Raw genomic sequence first — 15,119 nt, forward strand, 5'->3', positions numbered from 1 at the left:
GGCTCTCTTCAACCCCATTGGGTTTGACTTGAGCAGCCTGTGCTAATTAGTCCAATCAGTCAGAGACTAGCCCCCTACAGGTGTGGGACAATATTCAATAGGGATTTAAGTGTAGTCTATCGAAGCGCCAGCAGAGCGCCGGCGACCGACTAAGACAGACAAAGACTTGGAGTTATCCGAGGAGGCAACCGAGTGCACTAGAGTATCTACTGCCCCTCACCTGCCCTCCTCTAGCAGGCCACTCCTTTGTACCTGCATTTTCTGGTCTTGCCTTGTTAGCTTGTCAACTTACTCGACCCACTGGTTTTAGCTCATTAGCTAAACCTTCAATCGGCTTCATACACATAGCCTTTAGCAGTTGATCCATAGTACTTCGTATCTTTATTTGTTCCTGCTCTACCTGGTGTAAGCATGGCTATGTGTTCTGTCTGTCCTGTCTGTCCCTCTCTCCTAGAAAGGTTAACTCTGTTAGAGAGTCGTGTCCTTGAACTTGAGTCAGGAAAACAGTCAGCTTTAGACGTCTTGGACACTACAGGCTTTTCTGAGGAGCCTCTAGCGAGGTCTTCTCGTCTGGAGAGTCCCAGACATAGTGCTCAGGACAAGGCCTTTGCGCCCACTACGAAGCGGCAGTGTAACCGCTCGGCCTCGGCCTCAACAGCACCTGCTCCGCAACATGATTTTACACGTGTTGCGGGTTCCGGTCCCAGTACGCAGCCGGTTCCACTGCAACCCCGTCGTTCCGTCCTTGTGATTGGCGACTCCATCACCCGGCATATTTTGCTAGACAAGCCAGCCGAGATCAAATGTTATGGGGGAGCCAGAGCTACTGACATTGAAGCCAACCTGAGATTTCTGGCGAATAGCATAGTCAAGGCAAAAGGTAACCCACGTATCACACCCACTGAAGATAAATTCGACCATATTGTTATAGACGTCGGAAATAATGACTGTAGGATGAAAGTCTCTGAGGTCACAAAGATCAACATAGTTAGGCTTTCTGACCTCGCCAGAAAGATGAGTCGGCATCGAGTAATCTTCTCTGGCCCCCTGCCTGTAAACCGGCATGATGATGAGTTCGTGAGTAGGACAGCTTCTCTACACCGATGGCTGGAAAAATACTGTAAAGAACAGGGCTTAGGGTTCGTGGATAATTGGTCCTCTTTCTGGGGGCACCCTGGCTTGCTGAGAAAGGACGGCGTGCATCCTAACATGCAAGGCGCCTCTCTCTTATCTCGCAATATAGACAAGATTATAGCTTCGGGCTGACAGCCACCCCACAAGCATGCCAGGGTGCAGGCTCTTAGCGAGCCTGCTAGTCATGCTAAACTGATGGACCCTGCCAATCCTTATACCTTTCTTGCTCGGTCCCTCCTCCACCAGGCTCCCCACTCCTCTCTTTCTATCTCTACCCCTAAACCTGTATACCCAATCAAAACTAGAATATCCCGTTACGCTCCGCTTTACCCAGCTCGTCCTTGTGCGATAAACCATGCCAACTTAATTGCGATTAAACCTACCCGCATGGCTGAAAACCGCGCTGCTAAGTATACAGAGAGTGTGAAGGTTGGCCTTATCAACATCCGCTCTCTGCCAACCAAAGCTCTTTTGGTAAATGAACTGATAACAGACCATAGTCTCGACCTATTTGGCCTCACTGAGACATGGCTTAAACCTAATGATTTTCTGCCCTTAAACGAGGCCTCACCCCCTAATTTTAGTAGCTCCCACATCGCACGCACCTCCAAGAAAGGAGGCGGAGTTGCTCTAATTTATGACTCTAAGCACAACTTTACATCCGACGCAAACTGTAAGTTTTCCTCGTTTGAGGTGCTCCTGTTGCATCCCTCTCCACCCAACAGAAAGTGTGGCGGTCTGATTCCTACCTCCACTGCATCCTTTGTAATGGCTGTCCTATACCGCCCCCCAGGCCCTTACACCCTCTTCCTAGATGAATTTTCAACTTTCATCTCTGAGCTTGTTATGCGCTCAGATAACATTTTAATTGTTGGTGATTTTAACATTCATTCCAATAAAACTCTAGATCCCCTAAATAAGGCTTTTACCGACATCATTGACTCTGTCGGTCTCATTCAAATCGTTGACCAACCCACTCACAGTGGTGGGAACACCCTTGACCTAGTCCTAGCCCGCGGTCTCACTGTGTCAAATTTGACCGTCTCCCCCTATGTTCCTGCTCTCTCAGACCACTACCTCATCAAATTTCAAATTGATCTGACGGTTTCTCGCCCAGACAGTGTAGAATCCTACATGAGCCGTCGTATTAACGCCTCAACTGTCCCAATTCTAGTTAACTGCCTACCAGACACCCTCTCTCCCTTCCTCTCTTACTCTGGCCCCCTTGATCTCTTTACAGACAAACTTAATGCCGCCCTTCGTAGCACGCTCGACATTGTCGCTCCCCTTAAACCTAAAATTAAACGTGCTCCGCAAAAACTAACTCCCTGGTTTACGGAGGAAACTCGCTCCTTTAAAAAGGCTTGTCGCAAACTTGAACATAAATGGCGTTCGACCAAACTCGAAGTATTCCGCCTCGCCTGGAATGATAGTTTACGTAACTACAAAAAGGCACTCTCACTTGCCAAAACCTCTTATTTTTCCAGGCTCATAAATGAAAACAAAAACAACTCAAAGTTTCTGTTTGACACAGTTGCAAAACTTACGCAGAAACAACCAAGTGCCCTAAACCATGCGTTCTCGGCTAACGAATTCATGACATTTTTTACCAAGAAAATTGACCTCATTAGAGATGAAATTGTTGCTTTACTCAACAATCAGAGTCCCTCCCAACCTTTGACGGGCATTCCCCCTGACTTTGATTCCAGTCATACGCTATGCTGCCTTGAAAACGTCTCACTTAGTGCCCTCTCTAAACTGGTTGGCGCGGCTAAACCTTCAACCTGTCTGTTTGACCCTCTCCCAGCAACTCTCATCAAAAAACTCTTCCCAACTCTAGGCCCTGCCCTACTCAATATCTTCAACACCTCTTTGTCTACTGGCGTGGTGCCCCTGGCCTTTAAATCAGCCGTCATTAAACCACTACTTAAAAAACCGAACCTCGACCCTCTAATCTTGAAAAATTACAGACCTATCTCCAATCTGCGGCACGGTGGTGTAGTGGTTAACACTGTCGCCTCACAGCAAGAAGGTCCAGGGTTCGAATCCCGCTTGGGGACCAGGTTTCCATGACGCCAGTTACCCAGGTGGGGTATCTCCCAGGCCTTTCTGTGTGGAGTTTGCATGTTCTCCCCGTGCTCGCAAGGGTTTCCCCCCCCGATAAGATAAACCCAATGGAAAAACATGCACAACAACAAGATCGCTAACGCTGTGGCGTCCTTGACGAAGACGGACAGGAGCACTTGGATTGGTCCCCTGGCGCGGCTCACGTGGCGCCTGTCTGCTCCCGGCTGCCCTTGGGGGGGAAGGACGACGGGATGGGTTAATCGCAGATACGCATTGTATGCATGGTTCGCATGTGTGCCAAATGGTGACCTCGGAGCAGGTCCTAAATTATTATTATTATTATAATCTCCCATTCCTATCCAAAGTGTTAGAACGGATCGTCGCAACGCAACTTACTGACCATTTATCAAACAATAATCTTAATGAATCATTTCAATCTGGCTTTAGAGCCTTACACTCCACCGAAACGGCGGTTACCAAAGTCACAAATGACTTACTGCTCTCTCTTGACTCAAACCTCACCTCTGTGCTCTTATTGCTTGATCTCAGTGCAGCCTTTGACACTATCGATCACTCGATTCTTCTAGGTCGGCTTGAGAACCATGTTGGCATTCGGGGTCTCGCACTAGCTTGGTTTAAATCCTATTTAACTGATAGAACACACTGCGTGGTCTATAATGATTTAACATCTGAGACCCTCCCAGTGCAATGTGGTGTCCCACAAGGCTCTGTCCTGGGCCCTTTGCTATTTTCGATTTACATGCTACCCCTCGGCGATATCATACGCAAATTTGGCATAAACTTTCATTTTTACGCTGATGACACCCAATTATATATACCTATTAAGCCAAATGATTCCTCCCAACTACAAAACCTTGAGGCCTGCTTGCTTGCCGTCAAAAAATGGATGTCGCAAAACTTTCTACTCCTTAATGCAGATAAAACTGAGATGTTAATTGTTGGCCCCCCAAACCACAGAGGCCTGTTTCAGGACATCTCCCTCAACTTTGATACCTGTCATGTATCCCAGAGCTCCACCATAAAAAACCTCTGAGTCATTTTTGATTCCTCCCTCTCATTTAATGCACATATAAAAAATGTCACCAAAATTGCATTCTTCCATCTTCGTAATATCGCAAAAATACGCCCCATTTTAACTCTGGCTGATGCTGAAACCCTGATTCATGCTTTTGTCTCATCACGTCTGGACTACTGTAATGCACTTTTTTCAGGCCTACCTAATTCAAGCATCAAAAATCTTCAACTCGTGCAAAATGCGGCTGCACGGATACTAACTAGAACTAGAAAATTTGATCACATCACACCAGTTTTGTCCGCCCTACATTGGCTTCCTATCCAAGCCCGCTCTGACTTTAAAGTGCTACTCCTCACCTACAAAATTTTAAATGGGCTTGCACCGCTCTATCTATCCGATCTCATCTCCCGATACTCGCCCGCTCGTGCTCTGCGCTCACAAAATGCGGGGCTTCTATCGACCCCTAGGGTTAAAAAGAAATCCGCCGGCCACAGAGCCTTTGTCTACCGCGCTCCCTACCTGTGGAACAAATTACCTGCCGTCATCAGGGGCGCCTGCTCTGTCGAAGCTTTTAAATCCCTGCTTAAGACTCATCTTTTCTCTCTCTCCTTCAACCTACCTTGATCTCACCTGGTCGGGGACTGACCTTTAGATTAATCTGTGTAGTTTAGTTATGGTACAGGGTACTACATGGTACCACTGGGTAGTTTACTATAGGGTAGTTTAGTTAGGGTACAGGGTACTACATGGTACCACAGAGTACTACATGGTACTGCATGGCATTACAGGGTACTACATGGCTTACATAGCTCTACATGGCACTACATGGAACTACATGGCACTACGGGGTACTACATGGTACCACAAGGCACCACAGGGTACTACATGGCACTACAGGGTACTACAGGATACTACGGGGTACTACATGGCACTATGGGGTACTATGGGGTACTATAGGGTACTACATGGCACTACGGGGTACTACATGGCACTACAGGGTACTACATGTCTGCTCCTTTGCAGCACCACAAACATGGGAACTCTCTAACTCTCCCCCCCCCCCCCCTCTCCCCCCCTCCCCCCCCCCCTCCCTCCCCCTTCTCTCTGAGTACCCGTCTCCTGGCGCTGACCAAGGTGATGGATGCCTCGGGGTCTTGGCCAAGCTTGTAGTGACTGCTCTACATGCACCTCCGAGGCCTTGGATCAGTTATTCTCCGCCGTCTGTCCGTGGTCCTGTCAACTGATTAACAGACTGTTAACAGATTAACAGTCAACGCGGTTTCATTGCTGGGTTAAGTACTTCTATTCTATTCACATAATACGCTTACTTCATATATCTACTCCATTCACATATATGCCTACCACTTGTATCTATTGCTATGTCCGCCTACTACAATCTCATGAGCTGTCTAACGCCTGTCCCGTCTCCCTGTCTTCCTATGACTTGCTGTCCTGGAGTGTTGTCCGGAGTGTTGGACGTCCCGTGACGAAGGCCGGGAGATTGCGACCCCCTCTGCGTGCCCCCCTGTCTCCGGAGGTCTCGTAGTGGTGACCGGAGTGCCGGATGTCCCGCGATGATGTCGGGGAGTTCGCGACCCTCTCTGCGCCACCCCCTATCTCCCTGTCTCCGGCTGTCCCTGAGCAACGACCGGAGTGTTGAATGTTCCGTGACTAAGACGGGGAGGACGTGACCCTCTCTGCGCCGCCCCTGTGCCTCAAATAGATCCGCTATCAACTCTATCTTTAATCTTTCAAAATGTTCAGTTGCTATCGCTATTAGCTCTATCTTTAATTTTTCAAAATGTACAGTTGCTATTGCATGCACTCATCTGTGTTTCACCACACACATGAGTGCATGCTTACCAACTGTCCGTCTGCAACACTACTATCACCAACATCTAAGAAGGGAGATCCCCCCTTGAACGGCCCTTCTAAGGTTTCTCTCCTCCACACTGCCTGTGGAGCTTTTTTCCCTATTGTTAGGTTTTAGTGAGTTTTTCCTTACCTTCGCGTGGGGTATGTCTGGGAGTGCTTGCATTCTTTCATTTATTTGCATTTATCTAAAAAATGTTTGGACCCTATGGTGTTCTTGTTCTGTTCTTGACTTATTGTTATGTTGTCTTCTTGACCTGTTTAAAGAAGACCTGTACGGCCCATGGGGACATTAACGTGTGTTTTCGGGCCCTATAAATAAATTTGATTTGATTAAATTTGATTTATTCATCGACTACAGCTCAGCATTCAATACCATAGTCCCCTCCAAACTCATAGCCAAGCTCAGGGACCTGGGCTTGAACTATGACCTCTGCCAGTGGGTCTTGGACTTCCTGACGGGCAGACCCCAGGTGGTGAGAGCAGGCAACTGCACCTCCTCATCCATCACTCTCAACATAGGGGCCCCCCAGGGCTGTGTTCTGAGTTCCCTCCTCTACTCCCTGTACACACATGACTGTGTGGCACAGCGGAACAACAACACAATCATCAAATTTGCTGACGACACAGTAGTCGTGGGCCTGATCTCTGCAAACGACGAGAGGGCCTACCTGGAAGAGGTAAAGGTTCTAGCTGGATGGTGTCAAGAGAACAGCCTCTCCCTGAACGTCAGCAAAACAAAAGAGATGATTGTGGACTTTAGGAGGTCGGGGGTCAGGGACCACAGCCCCCTCAGCATCGACGGGGCACCGGTTGAGAGAGTGAACAGTTTTAAGTACCTCGGAGTCCACATATCCGAGGACTTGACATGGACCACACACATTGACAGTGTTATCAAGAAGGCACGACAACGCCTCTACTTCCTTAGGCGCCTAAGGAAGTTCCAAGTGAGTCAGAAGATCCTCAAGAACTTCTACTCATGCACATAGAGAGCATCCTGACTGGCAATATCACCTCCTGGTTTGGGAATAGCACTTCACAAGACCGTAGCAGACTACAGAGAGTGGCCCATTCAGCCGAACGCACAATTGGAGGTGGGCTTCCCACTCTCCAAGACATTTACAACAAGCGCTACATGGGTAAGGCTAAGAGAATAATCAAAGACCCCAGCCACCCAAACAACTGCCTCTTTGAACTGCTGCGGTCAGGCAAGCGATACCGGAGTCTCATGGCAAGCACAGAGAGACTCAGAAGGAGCTTCTATCCCCAGCCATCAGGATGCTCAATGAACAATGAACAATAACAAACCATCAATACAACCACAGCACACACATCCTCACGCACACACTCACTTTAAATAAACAACACACTTATTTATTTTACACACTTTACCACTTTAGACACTAACACACTTTATATTTATTGGTAAGGAAATTTGCACATCAATCTCATTCCTTATTGCACCTCATTGCACCTCACCACCACAAGGTGGCACCACAAGCTAAGCTATACCTCACCATTTCTACACTGTACTGTACCTGCACTGTATATACTGTACATATACTGTATATAGGTATATTGCATTTTTTTGTTGTTTACACTTGTTTACGTACTTGACTTTCTATTTTATACGTATTACTTATTTATACTATCTTTTATTATCTAGCACACTCTCAGGAGCAAAACAGAAAGAAGCATTTCATGCAAAGTATTCTGTATTTCTGTATGACAACTAATAAAGAAACTTGAACTTGAACTTGAACATAACATAATATCAAAGTGCTTGACTTAAACTTAAACATAACATATATGAAAGTGTTTGACTTAAACTTAAGTCTCTTGTAACATACAAAATAACTCAAGTCAGAATCGTCATCATTTAAAAAAGTAAAGTAAAAAAAAAATATATATATAATAATTTTAATACATTTTATTTATTTTTTAATAAAAAGAAAATCATAATTTAGAAATGAGATTGCATAGGTCTATGAATAGAGATCGCGATTATTTTTCTCGATGAATTGCCCAGCCCTAACTCACATCACAGCTGCTATACAAACAACTTCCTCACATTCACTCATTCATATAACAGCTGCTATACAAACAACATTCATTCACTCACACATTTACACATTCACTCACACATTCACCCATTCACTCACACATTCACCCATTCACTCACACATTCACTCACACATTCACTCACACATTCACTCACACATTCACACATTCATTCACACATTCATTCACTCACACATTCACTCACACATTCACTCACACATTCACACATTCACACACACATTCACTCATTCACTCACACATTCACACACACATTCACTCATTCACACACACATTCACTGACACATTCACTCACACATTCACTCACACATTCACCCATTCACTCACACATTCACTCATTCTCAAAACGGAAGGAACTTCCAAACTAAAGTGATTTTATGACCATCTATTCTACCGGGGAAGAAAGGTTTTAAACTGTGAGTCAATATGGGCGGCTGGGTGGCGCAGCTGACATTTCGCTCGTCACCAACGCAAGAGACACCGGTATCGAATCCGTCAGCATTGCCTCCGACTTGGGCCGGCCGTCATACTGACTCAATTGGCAGAGTCAGCGGGAGGGGAGTCGATGGGTGGTAGTCTGGTCGTTGTAAACAGCGACTCCTACAGGTCGGTCAGGGCGCCTGCACAGCAAAGACAGGGAATGGCGGGGACAGTGTGAGCCTCCCACACGTTACACCTCACCAATGAGAGTCCGCGCTGGCAGGTGAAAAGAAGTGACTGGCTGCCTCCACATGTATCGGAGGGGACATGTGATGGGCCTCTATCCTCCCTACGACCGGCCAGTGGGGGGCACATGCGAGCAACGATCAGGACAGGGGAGGGAGAATTGGCACGAGAGGAAATTGGGATGGGAGAAAAATCACAGAGAAAGGAGGAGAAAAAGTAGGTAAAAAGAAAAAAAACGTGAGTCAATATTTGTATTATTACCTGCAAATGGTTAACACTTTGAGCGCCACGCCTGGTTTTCCGTTTTACCGGCTGAATGCCACCATCGGCGCCAATGTTAACGTTAATATCGCCTAATCTATGTTTTAAATTATGGCTATGTGTCTAATCTGCCCATCGCATTATCAAAGACTATTTTCCAGTCAGTGCTGTCAAGGCAGATTGTTTTTTTATCGCGTCGTTTCCGTTTCAGAGCAGTTAGAAAAGCCCCCGTTTTGATATAAAAAACAGCTCATTCTGGAGCATTCTATGAAAATCGTCTTTTAGTGGAATATTCCACAACGTTGATATTCGTCTGCCTTTTTATGAATCGTTTTCAAATAAACGCTAGATGATCAATATTATACGTGCACGCAAGCACATTACGGCCGCGCACGGATAATCGCTCCGTTGATTTCCTCACAGACTTTTACAGTGAAACCGAAAGAAGACATTTCACAAAACAGCTTATAACTTCATCAAACTTACTCTGATTATCCTAACACTGATAACATAGAGTCCTTACCTGACATCAGATGGTATCCAACTGGTATATTCCAATTCCTGATCACCATTCGAAAAAATCGATACGTGTATGGATCCAACGCGATACTGTAGATCTCCATGATCAGCGGGGATCTGAGGTTCCAGAATGAACTGTGGTAACCCCGGCTGGATCAGTGAACTGGAAAATGTGGAGTACCGGATTTTTTTCCCCATTCATTTTCATTGAGTCCATTCCAAAATCACTTATGTCATCTGGGAGACGACAGGGGGCGCTTTTTTCCACAGTGATCGCCGGCGCGGCTCGGCTATACTCGGGTAGGCTCGGGTGATGCAATAATTTTTCAGATTGCTAAAAAAAAAAAAATCAGAGAAATCTCGTGAGTGGCTAGCAACCACCTATAAAAAAACCTGAGAAATCTCGTGAGTGGCACTCAAAGTGTTAATGGTGCATTTATATAACGCTTTACAATTCACCCATTCACTCACACATTCACACACTGACGGTGGAAGGTGCCAACCTGCTCATCGGGTGCAGTTAAGTGTTAAGTGTCTTGCTCAAGGACACTTCGACACGCTGCCGGGAGGAGCTGGAATCAAACCAGGAAGCGTCTATGCTTTTACCAACGCGTTCGTGTTTCCGGGTTCCCGTTTTGCGCTCTGATTGGCCAGGTCATGTGACATGTGCGCCAATCGTGGGACGGCAAGTTCTGCGCCTATTTCCGGGTTGAACAGCCTGCAAACTACCTAACGCCTAGTTTATCACTGGTTAAGCTTAGGCGACTCTTTCGCAGTTGGTTAAGGTTAGAGTTTGGAATCAGGGCTGGTGTTCTATCGCCATGCTCTAAGACAAACTCTAACCTTAACCAACTTCGAAAGAGCGCCTAAGCGTAACCAGTGTAGAAACTTGCGGTCCCACGATTGGGCGTACATGTCACATGACCTGGCCAATCAGAGACGCGGAAACACAAACGCGTTGGTAAAAGCAATCAGGCAACCGGGAAACGTCAGATTACCAGGGGACCGCTCTGCCTCCTGAGCCACTGTGACGTTACAAACAAACACTTCGACTAACTTTCCGATCAGACCTGAGCCCTTCAAATTTGATCATACCAATGTGAAAATGTAGAAATGTACAAAACATGTGTTATTCATAAACCTTGAACTTTACATGGAATAGACTAAGTTAAACAGGACATATTATGGAAGATTCTAGTGGTCAACGGTGTCAGACTGTGGTTGTACTGGGCAGCTCCTAGCGGTCAACAGTGTCAGACTGTGGTTGTACTGGGCAGTTCCTAGTGGTCAACAGTGTCAGACTGTGGTTGTACTGGGCAGCTCCTAGTGGGCAACAGTGTCAGACTGTGGTTGTACTGGGCAGCTCCTAGCGGTCAACAGTGTCAGACTGTGGTTGTACTGGGCAGCTCCTAGCGGTCAACAGTGTCAGACTGTGGTTGTACTGGGCAGCTCCTAGCGGTCAACAGTATCAGACTGTGGTTGTACTGGGCAGCTCCTAGTGGTCAACAGTGTCAGACTGTGGTTGTACTGGGCAGCTCCTAGCGGGCAACAGTGTCAGACTGTGGTTGTACTGGGCAGCTCCTAGCGGTCAACAGTGTCAGACTGTGGTTGTACTGGGCAGCTCCTAGCGGTCAACAGTGTCAGACTGTGGTTGTACTGGGCAGCTCCTAGCGGTCAACAGTGTCAGACTGTGGTTGTACTGGGCAGCTCCTAGCGGTCAACAGTGTCAGACTGTGGTTGTACTGGGCAGCTCCTAGCGGTCAACAGTGTCAGACTGTGGTTGTACTGGGCAGCTCCTAGCGGTCAACAGTGTCAGACTGTGGTTGAAGTGTTATTTAAATGACATACTCTATGTACTCGTTGCCATCAGCGTTTTCATATTAACAAGCTGTTCACAATTACTGCCCTTTGTCACAGCTGGGACACAAGAAATGAATTAGCTTTAATGAATCAATTAGCCGTGTGTTTTGGAGCCAGGAACACTGCCTACCTAATGTACTGCTCAGTTGGTAAACGTTTTTTCACTCTTGGGTGTGTGTGTGGGGGGCGGGGTAGACAGACAGGGTAGCCAGGCAGGGAAGGAAATAATGAATAAAGAATTTGGTGAATGTGGTACACCCAGAACCACTGTGTAATTTAGCTGACAATTTAGCTGACACTTTTATCCAAAGCTACTGGTCAGCAGGTCAGCAGGAAGGGCACAACAACTCTTACGGCTGCGTAACAATGTTTGTCAAACAGTGTTGAAACTTGGGTGCTGCAGTCTCGAGTGCCTAGTAGTAAAGACATATTAGCATAGTAGGTGGTAATATACAGTAATATACAGTAGGCAAGGAAGATTATTTAGTGCTTTTCTAAAAGCTCTGTGGATGTATTCTTTTTTTTAAATGATTATTCTACATGAAAATGTTATCTACAGTATAGCACCTTTAATTGTTGAAAGGATACATAATATGTCCCACCACCTCTTACATCTACATTGTAAATTTGTACTGTACAGTTTACTGTATATTACTGTATAATTTTGGCTGTATATCTTAGAATGTATACACATATCTTAGAATGTATATCCTTGACTGTATTTGTATTCTTATTTTAGATTTTGACTACCTAAATGTTTATCTGTGGTGCTGAATTTCCCTCTAGATCAATAAAGTACTTCTATTCTCTTCTATTCTCTTCCTTGTAGGAGCTCTGCGGGGGTAACGCTGGCTTATGAGAGAAACCTGCTGTATTGTCAACATGGTATCATTTTTATAGGTTCTATTGTGTTTTAGGACTCATAAATACCTGCTGGTTAGGGTCAGGTTAAGAGTAGGCAGGGAGAATTTGTGGTTACGTTTAGGGTCAAGTTGAGATAATTGGTAGAAAATTATTTAGATAAGTACAGCCAGCTGGTTTAGTGCATATTTTCAGCAAGACTACATCATGTATCATGTATTATAACTACCTACCTCGTCCTCTATCCATATTATTATATATATATATGTTATAGTATATTACCATATATGACTGTTTACATACCTGTATGATAGCCATGTACAATAATACTATTATACTGTACTGTATATACTGTATATATAATTATCTACAACTGTTGTATGTCTGCATATATAAAAATAGGGAAACAATGTCCAGGCACGCACTCCAGGTTGTTCCAAATTTATTGGCAGCCTGTAATCATGACGTTTCGGTGTGAACACACCTTCTTCAGAATGGCTTGCAATGTCTGCATATATCCCTGTTCACATACCTGTATATATTATATCTCTATCAGTATATATCACATACCTACTCTTACTAGTTACCACTGGTCAGTATGGCTTACTACTACCATAGTATATTTATACTTGTATCACTGTACATAATCATACTGTGCATGATCATACTACTGTACATCTGTTTAGCATATATGACTCAATAGCTTGTTATATAATATATCACATTTTATCACTTGTACATTGTATAGTACTATTGCACTTTACATGTTACATGTGCACTCTGGTTGGATGCCATCTTATTTCCGTTGTACTGTACTTGTTCTGTATAATCTAATCTGATGTTCTAAAGACGTTTTGTTTCCATGTCAGTTCAGGGTTGGCTGAGACACCAGACGTCTGTCGGGGCATTAGAGTCGGGTTCACTCGGCACGAAAACAGCCTCCAAGCTACCGCTACTGTCCCGTAGTATAATAGACCTCTCTGCCACCGTCGATGTCTGCTCTACCATCACAGACCCCCTGCTGGGAGCCCCCCCCCGCCCGCCCCCCCGCCCCCTCCATCCCACTCACCTCCCGTCAACAAACTGTTAAAGACTCGTGCGCTCACGGCTGAGCGGACACACAGAATGTCTTCCATCTTTTGAACTCTTACCACTCGTGAAGGACCAATAGGAGGAAGGCATTAGACGACTTAACCAGCACCTCCTCTCCTCCTCCTCCTCCTCCTCCTCCTCCTCCTCCTGCTCCTGGGAGGCCTGTCTGCCCCTCCCTGCCCAGGCCATGCACTCCACAAACACACTCCTTTGTGTCCGTTTATTCTGCACTGTCTGTCATTGTTGTATCGTTTCCATGGCGTCTTCACATGACCGCTGTGTCCTTTTATGAGCGCATGTCAGTGATGGATTGGATTGTAAAATGTGTTTTTATTGGGGGGGGGGGGGGGGGGGGGGGGGGGGGTGGGGGGGGGGTTTAAAGCCTTACTACGGTATTTTCCCCTTTAGGATAAATAAAGTAGATTACATTTTAAAATAATGATAATTTCTCAGTCATAATTGCTATGGCCGGGCATCTTCCTTATTGGGTTATCATTAAAGGAACATGCCAACACTATGGGAAATGAGCTTACTGTCTTCTCCTGAGTCAGACAAGAAGATAGATACCCAGCAGATACGGACCAGCTAGCCTAGCGCCGGGACAGGTGTTTTTGGCCAACAGCTAGGCTAGCCGGTCCGTATCCGCTTCCATTCATGTGTGCTAAGCTAGGCTAGCTGGCAGCCGGATAGTTTGCTACTGAACGTACAGCGAGGAAATTGGTTTCTATCTGCTAAGCACATTTCCCACAATGTTGACGTGTTCCTTTTAAAAAAAAAATCAGTTTTTTGGAACATTTCTAGAAATGTTTCTAGAAACCTTGTAGAAAAGTTATACAGCTCCATCCTTTAGGCTTCAAGGACCAATGGGACGTTCTGGAAAAATGACCTTACAATCAACCTTCTCATCTTCTCTCTCTCTCCCTCTCCCTCTCCCTCTCCTCTCCTCTCTCTCTCTCTCTCTCTCTCTCTCTCTCTCTCTCTCTCTCTTCTCTCTCTCTCTCTCTCTCTCTCTCTCTCTCTCTGTCTCTGTCTCTGTCTCTGTCTCTGTCTCTGTCTCTCTCTCTCTGTCTCTCTCTCTCTCTCTCCACTCTCTCTCTCACTCTCTCTCTCTCTCTCTCTTACTCTCTCTCTCTCTCTCTCTCTCATCTCCTTCTCTGGTGTCTGTTTGGAGTGTATGTATGTTTTATAATTAGTGTGGAACTCAGGAGGAGGAGCCAAGCGGTTGCCAAGCCAACAGCCAACAGGCATCCAAGTAAGCAAACAAACGAATAAATAAACAAATCAAGTTGAAGAAGGATAAAGTATATTTCCATAAACAAGGTCTCACTGACCAGGCGGGGACCAGACAGACGGACGGACGGACAGACGGACAGACGGACAGACGGACAGACAGACAGACGGAAAGACAGACAGACAGACAGACAGACAGACAGACAGACAGACAGACAGACAGACAGACGAGACAGACAGACAGACAGACAGACAGACAGAAAGTCTGTTACGCAAAGAGTTAAACGTCAGACTTTCTCCTCTTGTATAAATGCAGCCAAAATCAACTTGACCTCGTATATAATATATTATATATTCACTGGGATTTTCAAGGCACGTTTGAGAGTTAATCACGAAGCATTCATGAAGGCAGCGGTTCACACAATCTCAACGTTTCAGCTCA

The 15,119-nt window shown here is 45.7% G+C and overlaps 1 protein-coding gene across 1 annotated transcript in view; it reads right to left on the reverse strand.

Annotated features, from left to right (window-relative positions):
• Positions 1 to 15,119, reverse strand: part of mmp23bb (matrix metallopeptidase 23bb) — a 64,424-nt gene that overhangs the window by 39,517 nt on the left and 9,788 nt on the right. The window lies entirely within an intron of this gene.

This window comes from Notolepis coatsorum (genome assembly GCF_963971535.1).
Source record: "Notolepis coatsorum genome assembly, chromosome: 1".
NCBI classification, from domain to species: Eukaryota; Metazoa; Chordata; class Actinopteri; order Aulopiformes; family Paralepididae; genus Notolepis; species Notolepis coatsorum.